At 44.3% G+C, this 19,477-nt stretch overlaps 1 protein-coding gene across 1 annotated transcript in view; it reads left to right on the forward strand.

Annotated features, from left to right (window-relative positions):
• CCDC28A (coiled-coil domain containing 28A) overlaps window positions 1-19,477 on the forward strand; it is a 158,552-nt gene that overhangs the window by 70,832 nt on the left and 68,243 nt on the right. The window lies entirely within an intron of this gene.

Raw genomic sequence — 19,477 nt, forward strand, 5'->3', positions numbered from 1 at the left:
TCACTTCTGAATTATCCTCTGGGGAAGAACATGCTCCGGTGCATGAAGAGGGGCCCACATCGCTGAGACTGATCTCTGTATCTGGGCCAAGGAGCAAGACGATGCCACGTACCGCGAGTACTGTTGACCCCTGTGTTAAGAAGATCTAACGCTCACCTCCTCCACCACCCCCACCAGGCCATAGAGCGCCACAGCCCTCTGGCTCAGGCTGATACCGTGAGCACGACTCAGAGTCAAGAACGTTCTTGATCCTAATCAAGCAACTAGGCCACAGCTGGGCACGGCTCTGGCACTACGCCAGAACCTAAGCACAAGTCTCCACCGACTGAGCCACAGGCACCGAAGCATAAGTTGCACCGGCAAACACTTTGGCACTGAAGGATGCCAAGCAGGCTGTGACCCCAAGAAAATCATCGAATCTGCAGGAATGCTCAGGCTTGAGCACCTCAGAATCAAAACAAACCCTGGTTTCGAGGACTGTAAAACAACATGGACACTGTTCTGGCCAGAAAAGAAGTCTCACAAAGCCACACAAAGTTTCTGAGGACACATCACGGCTCTAAAGAAACAAGACTCCTATACAAAGAAAGAGTGACGAACAAAGCATCGTCTTTGAAGGACTGCAACAATTTATGCAGGAGAAACATAAAGAAAATGCCCGGAGACAGGCTCAGGAGCAATCCTTGCCACTGTTTCACCAAAAACAGTGCCACAAGAGCACAGGTCCAGAAGCCCAATGACCTTCAGCCCCCAGTCACCACAAACGCACTTGCCCTTTCCACAAGGGGAGGAAGAGGGGGAGATACAGGACACCAATTCCCAAGGAACACAGGACCCCCTCCATACCCCTGACCCAGTGGATGATTACGATGTGGTCCTGCCCGACCTAAATATGGAGCCACCAATACCTACTAAGGTGCCCCCTCCGAATGTCACAGGCTCATACCACAGTGTCATCCTAAGAGCGGCAGAGTACCACAAGCTCCCCATGTACACTACAGAGGAGCCAACTGACTTCCTTGTGGCAATACTTTTGTGCACAGAGTGCACAATTCAGTATCTGCCAAGGATTGGATCCATTCTCAACGTATCCAAAGACCCAGTCAAATCCTGTGTTATAACTCCTCGCATAGAGAAGAAATACAGGCCATCTTCAGCTGACCCTAAATATATATATATATAGGGACATCCCCCAGCAGATTATCTTGGTGACACCAAAGCCAGGAAGAGAGCTGCAGCATAAGGCACTGGAGAAGTGCCTCCTCCAGATGAAGAAAGTAAACAGATTGTTGCACCAGGCAAAAGAGTGCCAGCAGGATATCCAAACCACAGAAAGTTTGCCAATTCAATTGGCCTACTCTTCCAATACGATATGGCTACCTGGGATGAGATGCAAGACCTAATGTAATATCAACCAGATGAATATAAAAAACGAGGGGAACATCTGGTAAAGAAGGGGAGGCAGGTATCAAATGCGACAATCAAATGTGCATTAGACGGAGCAGACCCTGCTGCAAGGGCTTCAATGCATCAATCATGCTTCGTAGATGTGTGGCTATGCATATCCGGGTTCAAACCCAAGGTGCAGCAGCACATTCCTAATGTCCCATTCAATGGGAGAAAACTCCTTGGGCCCACTGTGGACACACAACTGGAGACAACAAAGAAGGACACCGACACAGCCAAATCCATGGGTGTCTTGCAAACAGCACCTCAAAAGCAACAGCCCTTTCAGCGTTACCAGGGATGAGGGGCAGCAAAAGCCTCTACCCCATAAAACACCACATAGCATCAGAAAAGCAGTATCACAAGCAAGGGCGTGGATACTATTGAGGAGGCTACAAGAACAGGGTCTGAGGTAGAGGTGCCCTCAACAAGGGCACCTCACACCACCAAGTAAATTACTTGCTTACACTTCCCTCTAACACTAAACACCTGTTGGGAGGAGGCTACAACAATTCTGCCAGACATCGCCAGTGGGTACTGCAAATAATCAGGCAGGGATATTGCCTAGAACTAACTCAACAGCCACCAAATATCCCACCAAAAGGGCAGATGGCCAATCCACAACATCTGCTTACGGAAGAAGTGAAGGCCTTACTACTAAAATGGGTCATAGAAGTAGTCCCACTCAAACAACAAAGGAGTCTACTCCCTTAGTTAACTCATACCAAAGAAGGACAGCTCCCTACGGCCCATTCTGGACCTGAACCCACTCAATCCCTACATACTATCGGAACACTTCCAAATGGTCACTTTGCTAGATGTAATACCCCTACTACAAGAGGGCGGGTTCAAGACTGCATTCGACCTGGAGGACGCTTACTTCACATTCCAATCCACCCAGTGCACTGCAAATACCCACGGTTTGTGGTACGTGGAGATCATTTTTAATTCAAGGTGCTAAAGTTTGGGGTAACAACAGCCTCAAGGGTGTTCTCAAAAGGCTAAGCGGTAATAGCAGCAAAACTATAAAGGGAAAACATACATGTCTTTCCCTATCTAGACGATAGGCTGATCAAAAGTTCAAACTAAGCCAAATGCCTTTTAGATACTCAAAACACGATCAACCTACTTCACCAAATGGACTTCACTATTAATTTAACAAAATCACATCTCCCACCACTCCAGGTATGAACATACCTTGGAGCGATACTCAATTCAGTATCGGAAACAGCTTACACCAATCCGCAAAGGGTTCTCAATCTCAAGAACCAACTGGGCCTTTTTCAGCCACATTGTCACCTGCAGATTCACGTGCATCCTTCGCCTCCCTGGCAGGTAGTAGGTGGTGCGAAGAATGCACACAAATACAGCATGTTCAACAGCAAATGCTAACTTACCACACTATATTCTCACTCTGTATACTGCAAGGGGAAAAACTCCTCTAACAAAGGAGCAGTTGAACATGCACAGTACCACACAAGAGGGAGGAGAAACACTAGATGGCAGGAGTATGGATAGCATATGAATCTGCAGCACTACAAGCTACGAATAGATGCTTACAGGGTAGGTAACTTTTCGCTTAAATACTGCTTGCGACAAAGGTGGATGTCCGATAACCTGTTCTGTAAATATGCTATTCTAAGGCACAGTAATACATTCACACTTAGGCAATGCTTTATCATAAACAAAAAGACTGCTGTGTTTTTCACCCATGTGTGTAACAATTCCATTGCAGAGATATGCTCCTAAATATTTCCCCAATATGACTTTGTTCAATTCTGCTACCTGTAGGACAGTTTGATAGAAGAAGACTCCTTAAACATCCATAACAGTATATGCATTCTATGTAGTTGCTTTCCATAGCACTTTCCTCTAAAACAACAAAAACAAAATATAATTAAAACATCCAACACAATGTATTAGTCAATACAAATAACACCTCTCCAACATAGTTCAGCGTAGCAATGGGATCATAACAGCACTAACCAATTATAAATATCACTCAGAAAACATACTCCGGTACCTCACACACCATCCAACCAAAGACATTTTAAACAGAATTCCCTGTACCCGTCCATCTAAGATGAGCCACAAACGAAGACCAGTAATCCCCTGACCCTACTACAAACTTCAGTTAATATACTCACATAAAAGAATGCTGGGCAATGGGCAAACAAGATACCCTGGACAAAAACTAAACACCTTTATAAAAACCTCTGATAAATTATAAATGTATTTATATAGTACTTACAACCACTGATGCTGGATTGAAGCACTTTTATTTCAGTGAGTAGCACTGAACTCAAAATTAGTAGTTAGTAGGATAGTACAATTTGTTTTTATTTTCATCTTGCATTCGTTGTGTTAGGATTGTGCTCTTGGTTTGTGTGTTTAGTAGAGTTTGGGTCAGGGATAGAATGATAGGAGTGGATTTGAAAAGGGGCAGTAGTGAGTTTATTTTGTAAGTAATGGTCTTTTGTTATTGTTTCTAGTCCAGGGAGGACCTGGCCTTGCAGTTCGGGCTGGACTGTTCCCATGGGAAGCAGGGTCAAGACTGATTTGCATATGGCTGGGTTTAAACTGGAATGGCATGGAGAGCAAAAAAACGACGGATTTAGGCCCAGATCTCTGTACTGGAGTTTATATTTGACATTTTTCAACAATCTGTCCATCAATTGTTCTCTTTGCATTTGTCACACTGAGTGGGACGGTTATGCCCAGATGTGGGCCCCATGCTCTCCATGCCACTGGAGTCAGGCTAGCCTGGCTGATGAGGGCTGAAACCCCTACACTGGTCCTAGGATGCTTGTTTCCGGTCCAGGGTGGACCTGGCCTGGCAGTTCAGGCTGAACTGTTCCCATGGGGAGCAGGGTCAAGACTGATTTGCATATAGCTGGGCTTAAACTGGAATGACATGGGGAGCAAAAAAAAGAAGGATTTAGGCCCAGATCTCTGTACAGGGGTGAATATTTGACATTGTTCAACATCTGTCTGTCAATTGTTCTTTTTGCATTTGTTAGTTGGGTGGCATGGCTAAAAAGGAGGGGTGAAAGATTGAGAAGGATTTTTGGGAGTTCATATTAGCCAGAAGGTTTGGGATGGAGTCAGGTGGAGTGGAGATAGGAAGGTTTTTAGTTGTTTTATATATATAAAACACATGATGTTTGGTAGAGTTTAATTTACTTGATTAAACCCCTCCATGTAAATACCCATATGCACATTGGCGGGCAATATCTACATGGTCTGCTGTGTGCATTGATCATGATGGTACACATTATTTTATGGTTTTAAATAACTGTAAATCCATTAAACTCTAAAATGTATTAAACTCCATAACACAGTATTCTTGTTTTTAGGTTTCGTCTGTGTGTGCTAGTGCCTGCACTCTTGCTTGCAAGTCTCTTGTGTTTTATAATGGGCTTGGAACCCACCCATTGTTTACCATTAGTTTGTAGCGTTTTCACTCTTCTTTGCTGTCTTCTGATTGGGCAGTGCTTGGCATGCGTTGCTTCCTTTTCTTTTGGTGGCGCATGGACCAAGCACTGATTAATTAACTTTAATTAGTGTCCCTCAACTAGCCGTTCACTGCTTGGTCTGTGAATCAGTTTGTTTATATTAATAAAAAAAAGAAATAACTATGATGCAATCAATGTTACCCACGTCATAGTGCTCTTTTTTTTTTAACTTTCTTCTCCCGCCCTATCCTGTCTTTTGTTTTGTACCTCTTCCACCATCCTATTTCTTCCCCGCATGCAGCGATTGAGGTACTTTTTGTTTTAAACCATTATGACGTGAACAATTTTGGTCACGTCATGGCATTTTTTGTTTGTCATTCCCCATTTTGTCTCCATCTTGTTGCCTCCCCAAAACCTGTTTCTTCCTTCTCCTGGCATCCCATCTGTTTCATCTCTTCCATCTCCTCCCCCCCCATCCCTATTTGTTCTCCTGCTGTTGTAGCTCCAATGGCCTCTTTGCATACTATTCCTCCATCTGTTACTTGCTGATACGATTTACAACTTTGGCTATACAAGTTGGCTTATACTGCCAGAAAAACATGTATACGTCCAAACAACGCTGTTTTGGTAAGGACTGATTGCCAAGCGCGGCTGCTTCTCACGTTGTTTTGACCTCTCTCAACACAACTTTCAAATATTCCTTCCGTTACATGCACAAACTTCCATCTCTAACATCTGTCATTTGTCTGGAAAGACTACTATTGTATAATCGGGTAAAACTGTGTATTGTCCATGAACGTTCCTAGAGAATAGTTGGTCATTTCTGTACTATCCTTGAATAAATATTCCCCATCTTATAAATGCCACACTGTCTTCCTTTCAACCCCTTCATTAACAAGGAGGAAACAGGAGCAGATAAATGTCCATCACACTTGCTCCTATAAATTAATCACAACTAAGGGTGAGGTGTTCCTAAATAACAAGAGTAACGGTAAGTTTCAATTCTATTAAGGACACGGAGGCGAGGATTATGCTTTTCTTCCTTCGCAATTTATTATTATGAAAAAACACAGCAGCCTCAGAAAAGCTTCAAATAATGCTTATACGCAACAACAAAGAAGCATTTAGAAACACATGAAAAAATCCATGGAATAAACTACAACTCCCATGAGTCCGCCAAAACAGTCCAAATATAGTCCTTCCACTATGTCCACGGGGTCTAGATAATCAGTCCCTCATCACTCTTCCCCTTCTTTCTTCGCGCAGATTACGCTCTTCATTCATTGGTCCTGTTTGGAACCGTCATTCCCTAGTAGACAAAATGACAGCGTAAGCGTTGTAAAAATAACTCCACTTACAGTCGTAAAACAGAGGAACAGCATCAAAATCAACAGTAGGCATGTATCAATCGTAAACCTAGTTACTTACTGCCATACGGGGGGGTTCGGAATCGGCGAACTCCTGGGTGGGATAATCCTCGCCTCCGTGTCCTTAATAGAATTGAAACTTACAGTTACGTTAGCTAGGCAAATTTCGATTCTATGGCAGGACCGGAGGCTCGGATTATGCTAGTTTAAAGCTTTCTCACCACCAACTGAGCAATATCCACCACTGGGTTAAAGTAAAACCTCTTGAACGTGGAATCCGAGGACCAATCAGCTGCTCGCATTAAATCTTCTAAACGAGCCCCCACAGAAAAAGCCTTCGAAGCCATGGCTCCCCTGGCGGAGTGAGCTCCAAAACGCTTTGTATCAATGCCTGCTTCTTGCATGACCCATCGCAGCCACGTGCCAATGGACTGCCTTGTGTGGTTTTCGCAGGGCAATCAGTAATTGTTGCTCGCCCGGGGGGCGAATGTCCAGAGTCATGTCCTCATACGCTTTTAAGCACTAGACCACACACAGCTTGGGGAAGTCCACAAAGGCCGGGTACGATATAACACGTGACACGGATTTTGTGCGGCGTCCCACTGTGAAAGTCACTCCTTCCGGGGAAAAAACCCAGGCTGAAACGTCCAGAGCATGAACATCTGAGACTCTCCTGCAAGATACCAAACACAGAAGCATAGCTAACTTTGCTGAAAGTTCTTTCAAAGATAAATATTTGTTAGGTTGCCAGGACAAGAAAAGGTTTAAAACCACATTAACGTCCCACAGGACCGAATACCTAGGCTCCAGAGGTAACGAGAGACAAATGCCTTGCAGGAGCCTACAAACAAATGGGTGTTCCCCCACCGGTGCTCCCTCAACCGGATGATGGCCCGCTGAAATAGCCGAACGCATAGCGTTAATCGTTCTGTATGCGAGGCCCTTGGTCGCTAATTCAGCCAGAAAATGTAAGATGGGACCCATACCCGCGACCAGGGGATCCATATCCCTTCAAAGACACCAACGCATCCACTTAGTCCAAGCGGATTTGTAGAGCTTCGCCGTACTGGCTGCCCAGGCCTTGGACAACAGGCCCTCAGCTGACCTCGAAAGGCCCGGGAGCGACCAACGGCGCCGGAAAGCCTCCATGCCATGAGGCGGAGAGAACCCTGAACGATGAGAGGATGCGGCTCTTGATCCGGATTGAGCAGGAGATGCGGAAGCTGGGGGAGTAGGATTGGAGAATCCCAAGAAAGTTCCAGAAGAACCGGAAACCAGACTTGAGATCTCCAGAACGGTGTCATCAACACCAGCTCCACCTCCTGACAGCGAACCTGGGCCGCCGTCCGCACCACCATCGAGAAAGGAGGAAACGCAAAGGGTCTCTCTTGACTCCAATCCTGCAGAATGGCGTCCGTGGCCTCCGCCAGAGGGTCCGTCCTCCAACTGAAAAATCTTGGAAGCTGATGATCCAGCCGAGACGCAAACAGGTCCACGGTGAATGGGCCCCATTGATCGTTCAGCCACTGGAAAACCAGAGTATCCAGTTTCCACTGGCTGGAATCCCGGAGATACCTGGAGTGCCAATCCGCTACTTGATTGGCTTGACCCGGTAAGTATTCCGCTGTCACCGATATGTGGTGTGTAAGGCAGTAGTCCCAGAACTCCTTCGCCAAATTCGCAAGAGCCTTGGAACTTGGACCTCCCAGGTGGTTGACATATCGAACCGCTGAGACATTGCCCATCTTCAAGAGTACGCAGGATTTAGCTGAATCTTTGGTCCAGCACCGCACTGCGAAAGAACCGGCCAGAAGTTCCAAACAGGTGATGTGCAACTGTTGTTCTTCTGAGGACCAGGCTCCGCCTGTGGAGAAGTCCCTGCACCGGGCACCCCAACCCGATCTGCTGGCGTCGGATTCTATGACCAGGTCCGGGACCGACCAGAAGATCGCCCGACCATTCCACGCATCCATGTGTGATAGCCACCATGACATCTCCTCCTTCACTTCCGCCGAGAGGGGTACCATCTGATCGTATGACATGCCTCTCCGAAGATGTTGGGCCTTGAGACCCTGGAGCGCTCTGTAATGCAAGGGCCCTGGGAAAATCGCCTGGATGGAGGACGACAGAAGCCCTACCACCCTGGCCACTTGCCGCAGGGAAGTCCAGTCCCTCGCAATCGTCTGGCGTAACGTATGCCGGATCTTGGCCATCTTCCGCGAAAGCAGACTGAGCGACGCCTCGATGGAATCGATGACAAAGCCCAGAAAGGTAACTTTCTGACACAGAACCAGAACTGATTTGGAACCGTTGATGATGAAACCCAGACTCTGAAAAAGTGAGACCGCTTGTTGGAGCTGAGAGGTCAAGATCATGGAACACTGGGCCATTAGGAGGATGTCGTCCAAGTAAACGGTCATCCGAATGCCCTGCCCGTGCAGGTACTCCACCGCCGGCTGTAGCACCTTCGTGAAGCACCATGGGGCCGAAGAAAGCCCGAAAGGAAGGGCGGTAAACTCAAACACTCTGTCCCTCCAGCAAAACTGCAGGAAGCGACGGTGAGGGGGATGTATGGGGACCACCAGATAAGCATTCTTGAGGTCTAACCTCACCATCCAATCCCGAGGAAAAAGCACGTCCCGCAGGAGATGAATCCCTTCCATTTTGAAATGCCAGTAAATCAACCAACCGTTGAACTCTTTCTGGTTGATTACAGGCCGCTTGTCCTCATCCGTCTTGTCCACCAGGAAAACATTGCTGATGAACCCAAAGGGGTGGCACGTTGATTGACGAATGGTTCCTTTGCAAAGCAATTCGGAGACCTCCTCGTCTATCAATCGCGCGTCGGTGTCTGAAAAAACGATAGGTCGGGGAGATCCCTGTTGAATGGGCAGATCGTAAAATTCTATGTGGAATCCCTGCACGGTTTGCAAGACCCATGCGTCTGCAGTGAGCGATGCCCACACCTCGTAAAAGGCCGCTAGTCGACCGCCAATGCGCACCTGATCTGCAGGTATGACAATCACCGTTTGAATTATTGGATCCGGAATTCTTCCTGAACCCTCTTCCGCCGAAGCGTTGACCTCTCGTGGGGTAAAAGTTGTTGAAATTGGCGGAGGTTTGGTATTGTCCTCTACCGGAGCCTTGCCCTCTATTGTTAGCATTGTATCGGCCACGGCTGGTTGAGCGGCCCCTACCACGACCGGCCCCTTGAGAGAAACGTTGCTGAAAGACGTGCTTAATGTTGGACTGGGCCTTGTCTAAAGATGTAAAAATGGCCACTAATTTGCCCAGTTCTTTTATAAAAGGCTCTCCAAAGAGACCCCCTTGGGCCACCGCACCCGCCTCCGAGGAAGCCAAATCCCCCAATTTTGGGTCCAGCTTGATCAACAGTGATCGCCTGCGCTCCGTTGACAAGGCGCAGTTGACGTTCCCTAGGAAAATTATGACACGCTGCGCCCAGTTCGACAGGACTTCGGGCGATATGACCGTGCCTGTGGCCTTCGCCTCCTCTGCCATGTCGAGGATCTTCGTTGCGGGCCCCACAGCGTCTAACAGCTTGTCTTGGCATGACCGCCAAGAGCGGTCGATGCCCTTACGCGGATCCTTCATAAATTTCACCAGGAAGGTGGCCATCTTAGCGTCCAACTCCGGTGTTAAGGCCACCTTACCGTCTAACGTGGGCCTCGGGCACTCCCCTCGCAGGCACCCCCTAGCCTCCTTCTCTAACGGCTTGCGTAAGCGACTCGCTACAATCTTGGCGATCGCTTCATCCGGCGTCCAGGCCGCAAACTGCGGATGCATGATCTCATCCGGATCCAGCATGCCCGAACTGTCCCTGGGTAACTCCACGGCCGAGCTTGAGGGGCGCCAAGAACGCACCGACTCCTTGTCATCATCCGTGTCCGGATAATCTGCGCCCGAAGACTGAGGAGCCGTCCCAGAGGCCACCGAGGACTCAGGCGCCGGAAGTGGTGCTCAAAGGCTCCTCTGTCCACCCCTAGTTTCCCTTCTGACGCACTTTCCCTACATGGCTGCTTTGGGGCAGGAGGGCCCTCACCTGAGGGCCCCGGGAGATTAGGGGGTACCCCAGACTGGGCTTGCGCAAGCTTTGCGCACTCTTCCACTATGCGTGCTGAAAGGTGGTCCTCCATGGGACCCACCACCTCAGTAACGCAACGATAGATAGAACTGTCTACTGCCTGGTAGAACTCGTCGTCATTCAAATAGGGTTGAAAGCCCTCCTCATAGTAATCCCCCTGCTCCATGCTGCAATAGGAAAGGGATGCAAGCTATCCGCAAAAATTGCAACACAGCCCCACAAGTAAGGGTGTCAGTAGAATATGGGCAGTCCAAAGGGCTACAATAACAATTTCAGGCCCAAACACAGTAGGCAATAAGGGTGGCACCGGAACCCCTCAAGCGCGCTGACCCTCCTCTTTGGGACCGGGTTTCACAGCGCGCTTCCACTGGGTTTTTTTTGTTTTTTTTGTTTTTTGTTGTTAAATTCTGATGCGCGGTGCAACCTGCCTGTCGGCGATTCACGCGGTAAATAAACCGCACTACAGACCCCACAGGGCGTCAAGCATTGAAGGTGGCCAGAATACAGACCCGGGAACCGGGCATTCAAAGGGCGGTTGAGGGCAAGGCTCAGTCGTTACCGGCACCCCAGCGCGGCTCCTCCGAAGGAGGAAAGCGCGCTGAGGAGCGGCGAGACGCGAGAGCTCCCTCTAGCGGTCATTAATGCACCGCAACTAAACGAGGCCAAAGTCGCGCAAGGGGCGAAAAAACGCTCCTGCGACTACGGAAAGGAAACAAATAATCAACAGCAGAGCCCCCAATCCCGCCCGCACTTAAACCGCCGGCGAGAAATAATTAAACAAGAAATGCAGAAAAACAAGATTGAGGCACTTAACTGGCTGCGTGAGCAGCGAAGAAAGAGGAGGAAGAGTGATGAGGGACTGATTATCTAGACCCCGTGGACATAGTGGAAGGACTATATTTGGACTGTTTTGGCGGACTCATGGGAGTTGCAGTTTATTCCATGGAGTTTTTCATGTGTTTCTAAATGCTTCTTTGTTGTTGCGTATAAGCATTATTTGAAGCTTTTGTGAGGCTGCTGTGTTTTTTCATAAAATAAATTGCGAAGGAAGAAAAGCATAATCCGAGCATACGGTCCTGCCATAGAATTCGTGAGTTGCAGGTTGAAGGCAAGAGCTCCAATATGAGCAAGTGCCCTCACACACCCCGAAAGATGTCATGCTTCATCATTTGGGCATGCTCCTTGTCGGACCGGCACTGCAATGCCTGACGGGCACCCACTAGGGCTCTTTGCTGGAGATCTTTTAAATGCTGTCAGGTGAAGTGTGGGTTGTGTTGTGTGATGTGGCGACTGGAGGTGGGTTAAAATAGGTGCAGTGAAGCTAAGTATCAGATCATTTAATGAAAAAAGCACACTACCCTAAATAAAAGACGTTGTGTTCAACTAAGATATAGTGTTCTCTACTTAGCAAGGTGTGTCAATTGGTTGTATAATGCGGTCAACATGTTTCTTGCCTCTGGTTATCCACACAGGATCAAATGGCAATTCTTCGGGACCTAGTACTATACACCTACACTACTTTGTGACTAGAATCAATGGATAAACCTCAGTAAAATAGTAAGCAGTCACACATCAGGTCACAAAGCACACGTTTACCTGAACCTGGTTGTACCAAATCGCCCTATTTTAGGGCTAGATGGGACCCCAGAACTAAACGCTTAGTCGCATCTTAGAAGTGGAGTGGCGTCCTCTTTTTAACAGCAAGGACGCCTCTCAGCATCAAAGACTTGACTAGGCATCCGAATCAGAGGATTTGGGGGTGCATATGAGCCTGTTGGCACGAAAATCCAGGTAAGTCTATTTTGTACAATTCATCCATTGACTGGATACATATGGGCCAGACTCCAGCAATGGGAAAATACTCGTAGTTGGTATTTTTTCACGTGTCGTGCATATGTTTACATTCAACACTTGTGCAGTCAAGTATATATATATATATATATATATATATATATATATATATATATATATATATATATATATATATATATATATATATATATATATATTCACTGAAAAAACCATAGGTTATAGACCACATATAGTTAGGAATTAGCATTTACTAAACCTTGAAAATTCACTGAAAAAACCATAGGTTATAGACCATATATAGTTAGGGATTAGCATTTACAAAACCTTATTTTACTCGCACAAAACCATTGAAATTCGCATATATAGTTAGCTCCACTAACTATATATCGCGCACCCGCAATCCACTGCTAATGATGTCACATATTACATCATTCATGACATGGTCAGTGACATCACTGATGACATCACTGATGACATCTCAAATGACATCACTGATCACATCACTGCTGATATCATTCATGTGATAATTCGTTGAACCTCTTCAGACTCTAATATAACCTTACATACACTCAGTGTAAACAGACACTCACAGACTGTCACTCATCCATGGAGTTACTCACACACCTAGTCAGTCATGCAAAGAATCAATCACACCTCCATTTCCTCAACTATACAGTTATACACACCTTACTTATTCAAACATATACTAACAAATATTTACTCTTTTATACAATCCTTGATTGAAGTTCACAATGATCCATACAGCCACTCACACATTCACTGGCTCTTATGCACAGTTATTTATATATGTCAACTCTCACATGTATTGTGTTTTACATATGTACTTACTTTGACATGTAGCACTGAGATATCCATTCACTCACCAATACACTCATGCACACAGTCAACTGCCCATACAGCTGTTTCCACCTGCACTTTTGAACCCATACATCCAGTGAATCAACTGCTCACACATCTATGCACAGTCATACACCTCCCAGCCACCCACACACATACTCAGTCTCCCATACAAATACTTGGGCAACCAATCAATAACCCATATAGTTACTCATATAGCTACTGATCAACACATGCAGTAGCTTACACAACAACAGACATACTGATGCACAAATTAAGACAGTTTAGTCACTAACCCATGCACTCAGTGAGACACATTTAATCACTCACTCATACAGTCAGTCATGCACCTACTAAATCCTTCATCCAGACACTTATACATCCACTCATTCTTCATTATGTAAGACATATTTTAACTTTACAGAAACATGCAGTCACTGGATGTTGTCATCAGTGATGTCACTGACCATGTCATGAATGATGTAATATTTGACATCATTAGCAGTGGATTGCGGGTGCGCGATATATAGTTTGTGGAACTAACTATATATGCGAATTTCAATGGTTTTGTGCGAGTAAAATAAGGTTTTGTAAATGCTAATCCCTAACTATATATGGTCTATAACCTATGGTTTTTTCAGTGAATTTTCAAGGTTTTGTAAATGCTAATTCCTAACTATATATGGTCTATAACCTATGGTTTTTTCAGTGAATTTCAATGGTTTTTTAATAGCAAATATCAAAAGATGTAAAATGTATTCTTTTTTTTTTCTTCACCAAAGTACGCTCCCCGGTTAGCTTACCGGTGCGCGTACCGAGAGCTCCCCCCGCGAAATTTATAATTTTTTTTCTTCTTAATTTTTGCATGTATCAGCATCCTAATCCTCCCTCCGAAAACCTAGAGAGTCACAAAGTGTCTACCGTGCCCCCTTCTACCCATTCCGTACATTGTTTGTCCTCCATCTTATGTCTTATTTCTACCAATACACAAAATGGAGGACTCCCGTAACGCTGCCGGTTCGCGTACCGGGGAGCGCACCGGTAAGCGCTCGATAAAAAAAGGTGGGAAAGTAATTTACAGAAAAACCACTACAGACACTTTCATCAAATATAGAATAGCCCCTACTACATAGCAGTCCCTACCATTTCCCCAAATTTGATGGAATTTCATTGTGAAAATTATGCTGTAAGCCTGATTAAATATCCTGAGGTAAATTACCTAACCAAAACACTTATGAAGTGTTAGAATTGACAACCAATCAAAATGCTACTTTCAATATCTTCTATTATTTCATGACATTTGATTGGTTATGTACCTGAATATATATAAAGAAAGAGAGAGAAACACAGCCATTTTGACTACTACTTCTTGAAGTACATATCAAGTACATTTCAACTGATAACTTGAAGTTCTATTTGAAAGGTAAGATGTTATTTTAAAAACTGAAGTATGTTCTGTACTGTAAGCTAATTAGGAAAACATTTTCTGATAGCTATATACTATCCCTCTGTAATACTTATAGAATAAAATAGACTTCTCTGTTTTAGTTATGGATGGAGTTAGACTTGTCTTGTATAATTAAGAATTGACTTAGAGTTTATTTCATAAATGTTTTCATATTTCTACTTCCAGTTTGATACCATACACTGCCCAACGAAAAAATCACTGTTTAAAAAACCAAACTACCTGTCTGTACTTAAACCCAACAGTGCCCTATCTGTACTGATATATTTTTTTAAAATTCATTTTACAGCATACAAAATGGAAGGAGAGCAGAAAAATAACATGGAAATTGCAGAATGCAACCAAGACAAAGAAAATGATTCAGAATTCTTTGATCAATCAATGGACATAGAACTTCTGCAATGTGTTGAAGCTGTGGATTTGTTAATTGCAAATGAGTCAAAATCTGACCAAGAATTATTAGAAGTTCTTCTTTTTAATTTTGAAAATAAATTAGAATAATAAATTTATATATAATAATTCAAAAATTGTTTGAGACATTATTCATTTTTATATGTATTTTTTAAACTAGTAGCAAATTGATTTTAATGTAAAATCAGACTTTAAATATACTGTGCAACTTTAAGTTTGCTCATAGTTACTTCCTTTCTTCCACTATATCATCTCCAATGTGTATTTAACATCTCTTTATCATCTCCTGCCTCCATGGTGTTTCTGCTTTCCTGACAGACTACGCTATGAATTCCATATACCTCAATAACTTCTGAAACAACCTGCAAGATATCTACAAAGGAAACAATGTATTTTTATTTTTAGACTCTGCATTGGTACCTACATGTTGGTACTTAAATAAAATAAATAAATAAAAAACAAACAAAAATAACAAATCAATAAACATACAATATTTAAACATTCTTTCATCCTATTTTCCCAATATTACGCTTCCCGGACCGCTTCCCGGTGCGCGTACCGAGCGCTCCCCCGCAAAAAAAACGATATAAAATTATTATTTTTTAACCCCGCGAGGCCCTTTTACAGCCCCCTCATCAAACCTAGGGAGTCACGGAGAATGTACTCTGCCCCCTTTTGCTCATTTCCCACTTTGTTTTTCCCACCTCTTGTGTCTCGATCCTACCGAGACACAAGATGGCGGCCGCTCCGGACTGTTTAGAATGTTTACAGACACCGGAAAGCCAATCCGCTTCGCTTCGCGAAGTTCCGTTACGCGTCAGGTACGCGAACCGGAGCGCTGTCACAGATATATCTGTTTTTTAAAACGTTACTTTCTCAAAATCCACTGGAGCACATATATTGAGACATAGCAAAGGCACGTCGGGCAAACCATATCTACAATTTTGCCAAGTTTCGTGTAAATCCATTCAGCCGTTCGAGCTAAAAGTGAGTCCAACCGCCCTATGGAAAACTCAATGTTAAAAACGCGTTTTGGGACCCCCCTTTTTTCTCGGCCCCCCCTTGACGAAACCCCCCCAAATTTTCAAGGGCTGCTCAGAAACAAAATGTGCCATTTTCCTGAAGATTTCAGCCAATTCCGTCCACAAACGCCAAAGTTATTCGACATAGAATTTTCAAAAATCCCATAAAAATCCTAACTATATATACCTACTGGCGACCGCCAGTAGGTAATACATATATATATATATATATTCCCAAGAAAGTCTGCCACAAAAGAAGAAGACTTGAGGCGGCACTCGAGGTTCGTGGTGACTTCAATTCTTTATTGTAAAACCATGGGCATTGACGCGTTTCGGGGGTTTACTTTCCTTTCTCAAAATGCCCCCCGGTTAGTAATTCGCCACTGTTGCATATATATATATATATATATACACACATGCATGAAAAAGCACTCAACGCCATCAGAAACATTGACTTCAACTCATCAGCAACATCGTAATATGGTGAGCGGGAGGCCGCCGGTGTGGTATGGGTATGGCGTTAAGACTGCCGAACTTGTAATCAAGCCCTTAGTATTATGTTAATTATTAATTAACACATATTGTTAAAAAAACAGGCAGAGCCTCAAATACATTAATGGTGTTACAGCTCATATCAGACTAGTCTGTTTAAATCTCAAAGCAGAGCGAGAATATAGCAGACCCAAAGGTTCTCAGAGACCAAACTGATGGTGGGATGCTGGCAATATAATCACCCCTTTAAATACTGAGTGTTTTTCTTTGTTTGGGGCACTACGCGCTTAATGCTTCATAACTTATTTTCCACAGAAGGTATCCAGCCCAGATTTGTGTTTTGGCATATGGACCAGCAGAGATGCAGTGAACGCCCATTGTGTCTCCACATTGGGAGCAGTAATACTGTCTGTTGCCAGGGTATGGGGATCACTGCCAAGATGGTATGTCACCCCACCCTATTCCTTTTCTCACTTTTTTCTCATTGCAGTAAAGAAGGCTTTCAGGTACCTGAGGGGTCTGATTGGGGTGTTTACAACTTATTATGCTATCCCAGGGGGAGTCAGAAAGCCCACCAGATCATCTGAGAAAAAAGGTTTAAACAGAATGGGGTGTCTGGTTTGCCCATCCTGGCATTGCACTGCAACCCCCACTCGCAGGTATCAGACTGTTTTCTGCCAAATGGGGGAAGCACTTGCCCTTGCCCAGTGGCTGCTCCTGCTTAAAGAGAAATCCCTAGCGCCTAGTGGGTTGATCCCTGCTGATGGATCGCCCACCTGTGGCAATTCGCAAGCAGGGATCCACGAGGGAGAGATACATCTGACACTGTCCCCTTTACTGCAGTACCTCTCCCTCCTTGATCGGTGCTCAGGAGTGAGAGGGGCAGAGTTATGCCCCTGAAACAGATCAAACTGAGAGCAGTTTGTTTCTAATGTCACCGTCCCCTTTCACTTCTTTTGTGTGACTGATCGTCACAGAATGGAGAAAAAAAAATAACTTCAGGACATACGGGAAGCTCTTCCCTTGCCTTCCGAGGTTATTTAAAAAAAGAAAATCCTTCTGTGCGCTAGAAGGATTTTCTCCCTCTATGTGGAGGATTAGACATTCACGTCCTTCGAATTCCAGAGGTAGTGTGTAGAATGTGAACGACTTATCCTCTGCATTAAAGAGTTTGAGGCCCAACCAGTACAACACCTAGAGATCCTCTTAGTGTGTTAAGAAGCAAAATCGGGTTGAAACACATTTCTCTGTCTACTTAATTGGCAAGCTAGTTCTGAAAAACACACCTATAATTTCCTAGGAAACTTATCATTTAAACCACTGACCGGCTTCCTTGCTTAAACTTACTTCATTCTTAAATTCTAAGTGATTAAGGAACTGGCATATTTTAAGTGCTAAACACAATGGGACACACAAATACCATCATCAAAAAACATTGAAAGGAGCTCAGCTGGACTCCATCACTCTTTGTCCGAGAACTTCTTCTTTTATTTCCTTGCAATCATCCCTGTAGACACCATTAAATTATGTTATCCAGGGTCTTCTTGGCCTTCACCTGCTATTCCTAAACAAATAACTCAAACTTCATATCATCGAGATATGAATCTCCCCACAACATTTCCTAAACATCTCTACTCTAAATTGGAACAGTTCATCCTTCTAAAAGGCCTGTTACTTGATGTGGCTTCAAACTTGTCAACCACTCTTCTTCCTCCTAGCCAACTGACCTTTCACATGGGCTGTCAGCAAAACACTTGTCCTGGTTATTTCTTTGAAACTTTCTATGTGCGTGGGAGCATTGCATTTTTATAATGATCTATATGGACACAGTCCCTAGGCACTCTTCTGGCAACTTCTTTCATCTTGGGCAGTCGACTGAAATAGGTCTAGAAATGAAGTGGGTTCAGCATGGACTCAAATCAGGTATGAAAGTGTTCCACTAATAGATGGCCGTGGAGCGATATACAAGGTTTATTTTTCAACACATATTTATTAAAGTTTTTCTACATCTGAAAAAGTAACGCACCGCACACCTAATTATGAGATGACACAACATTGTCAGTAACAAGTAACCAAAATTCATGCATTAATGTGAAATGCCTACAAAGTCCTACATCTGTTAATTTGTCAATCATTGCCCAATCTTTAAATATTGATCAGAACCTCCAAGAGGGGAAAACCTTCTGGAGGGGCAATACATATATAGACAAAGGTTCGAGATGGCAAAGGACAGCATTGCCCTTCCAACCAAAACAAGCAAACAGTAAGGCAAACCACTTTGAACACACAATTCAGCACAATGAATTTAGTAATAACTATTACACAAGGAAGAGAAAATTAAGGGACAAGTTCAAATGGGAGGCAGGTCAACATACCACAATCAGTCTGCCACAATTGTGATCCTTGTTGACACTAGATATGCTACTGCAGACATCACTTGCCTAAAGATTGAGGTTAATTTCCCCCCACACCATTTTAAAGTTGTGCCTTGTGGGAACAGCTCTTAGGCATTTACACCACAGTATACAACTTTTCTCCTAAATATTTACTGTTTAATTTTCCTTGTTACAGTAACTGAGTGCACATCGGGGAAATGTAGTAATCTCCAGTTTTGAGGTGGAATCTTCACTGATAGTCGTAAACTTAAAATATTCGAGTCCATTTGTGGGGACCCCAGAACACTTTCTTCTTTAAGTATTTAGGTCAATATGTAGATGGAGGTAGGCACCTCATGTCCATAATTTGGTGATCCCTGCATAATCAGCTGACTGCTCCGCATTTATTGCATTTTTCTGAACCATATTTAAAAAAACATTTTAATGGAGTATGACCAAATTGTAGTACCTTAATGAAGGCAATGCTATACTCTATCTATCTAAAATCTCATCGAAAGAGGAAATGCACTCAAAAGATGATATTCGGTGTCTCATCCACATAGAACATCCCTTTTAGTTTTTAAAAGGACTCTTACGCAGGCTTTCTAGTGTCCTGCTTCTTCGAGTCCTCACCCAGGTACTGACCATATCTGGGCGGAACTCAGCTGTGAT

This window comes from Lissotriton vulgaris, chromosome 6 (genome assembly GCF_964263255.1).
Source record: "Lissotriton vulgaris chromosome 6, aLisVul1.2, whole genome shotgun sequence".
Taxonomy (NCBI): Eukaryota; Metazoa; Chordata; class Amphibia; order Caudata; family Salamandridae; genus Lissotriton; species Lissotriton vulgaris.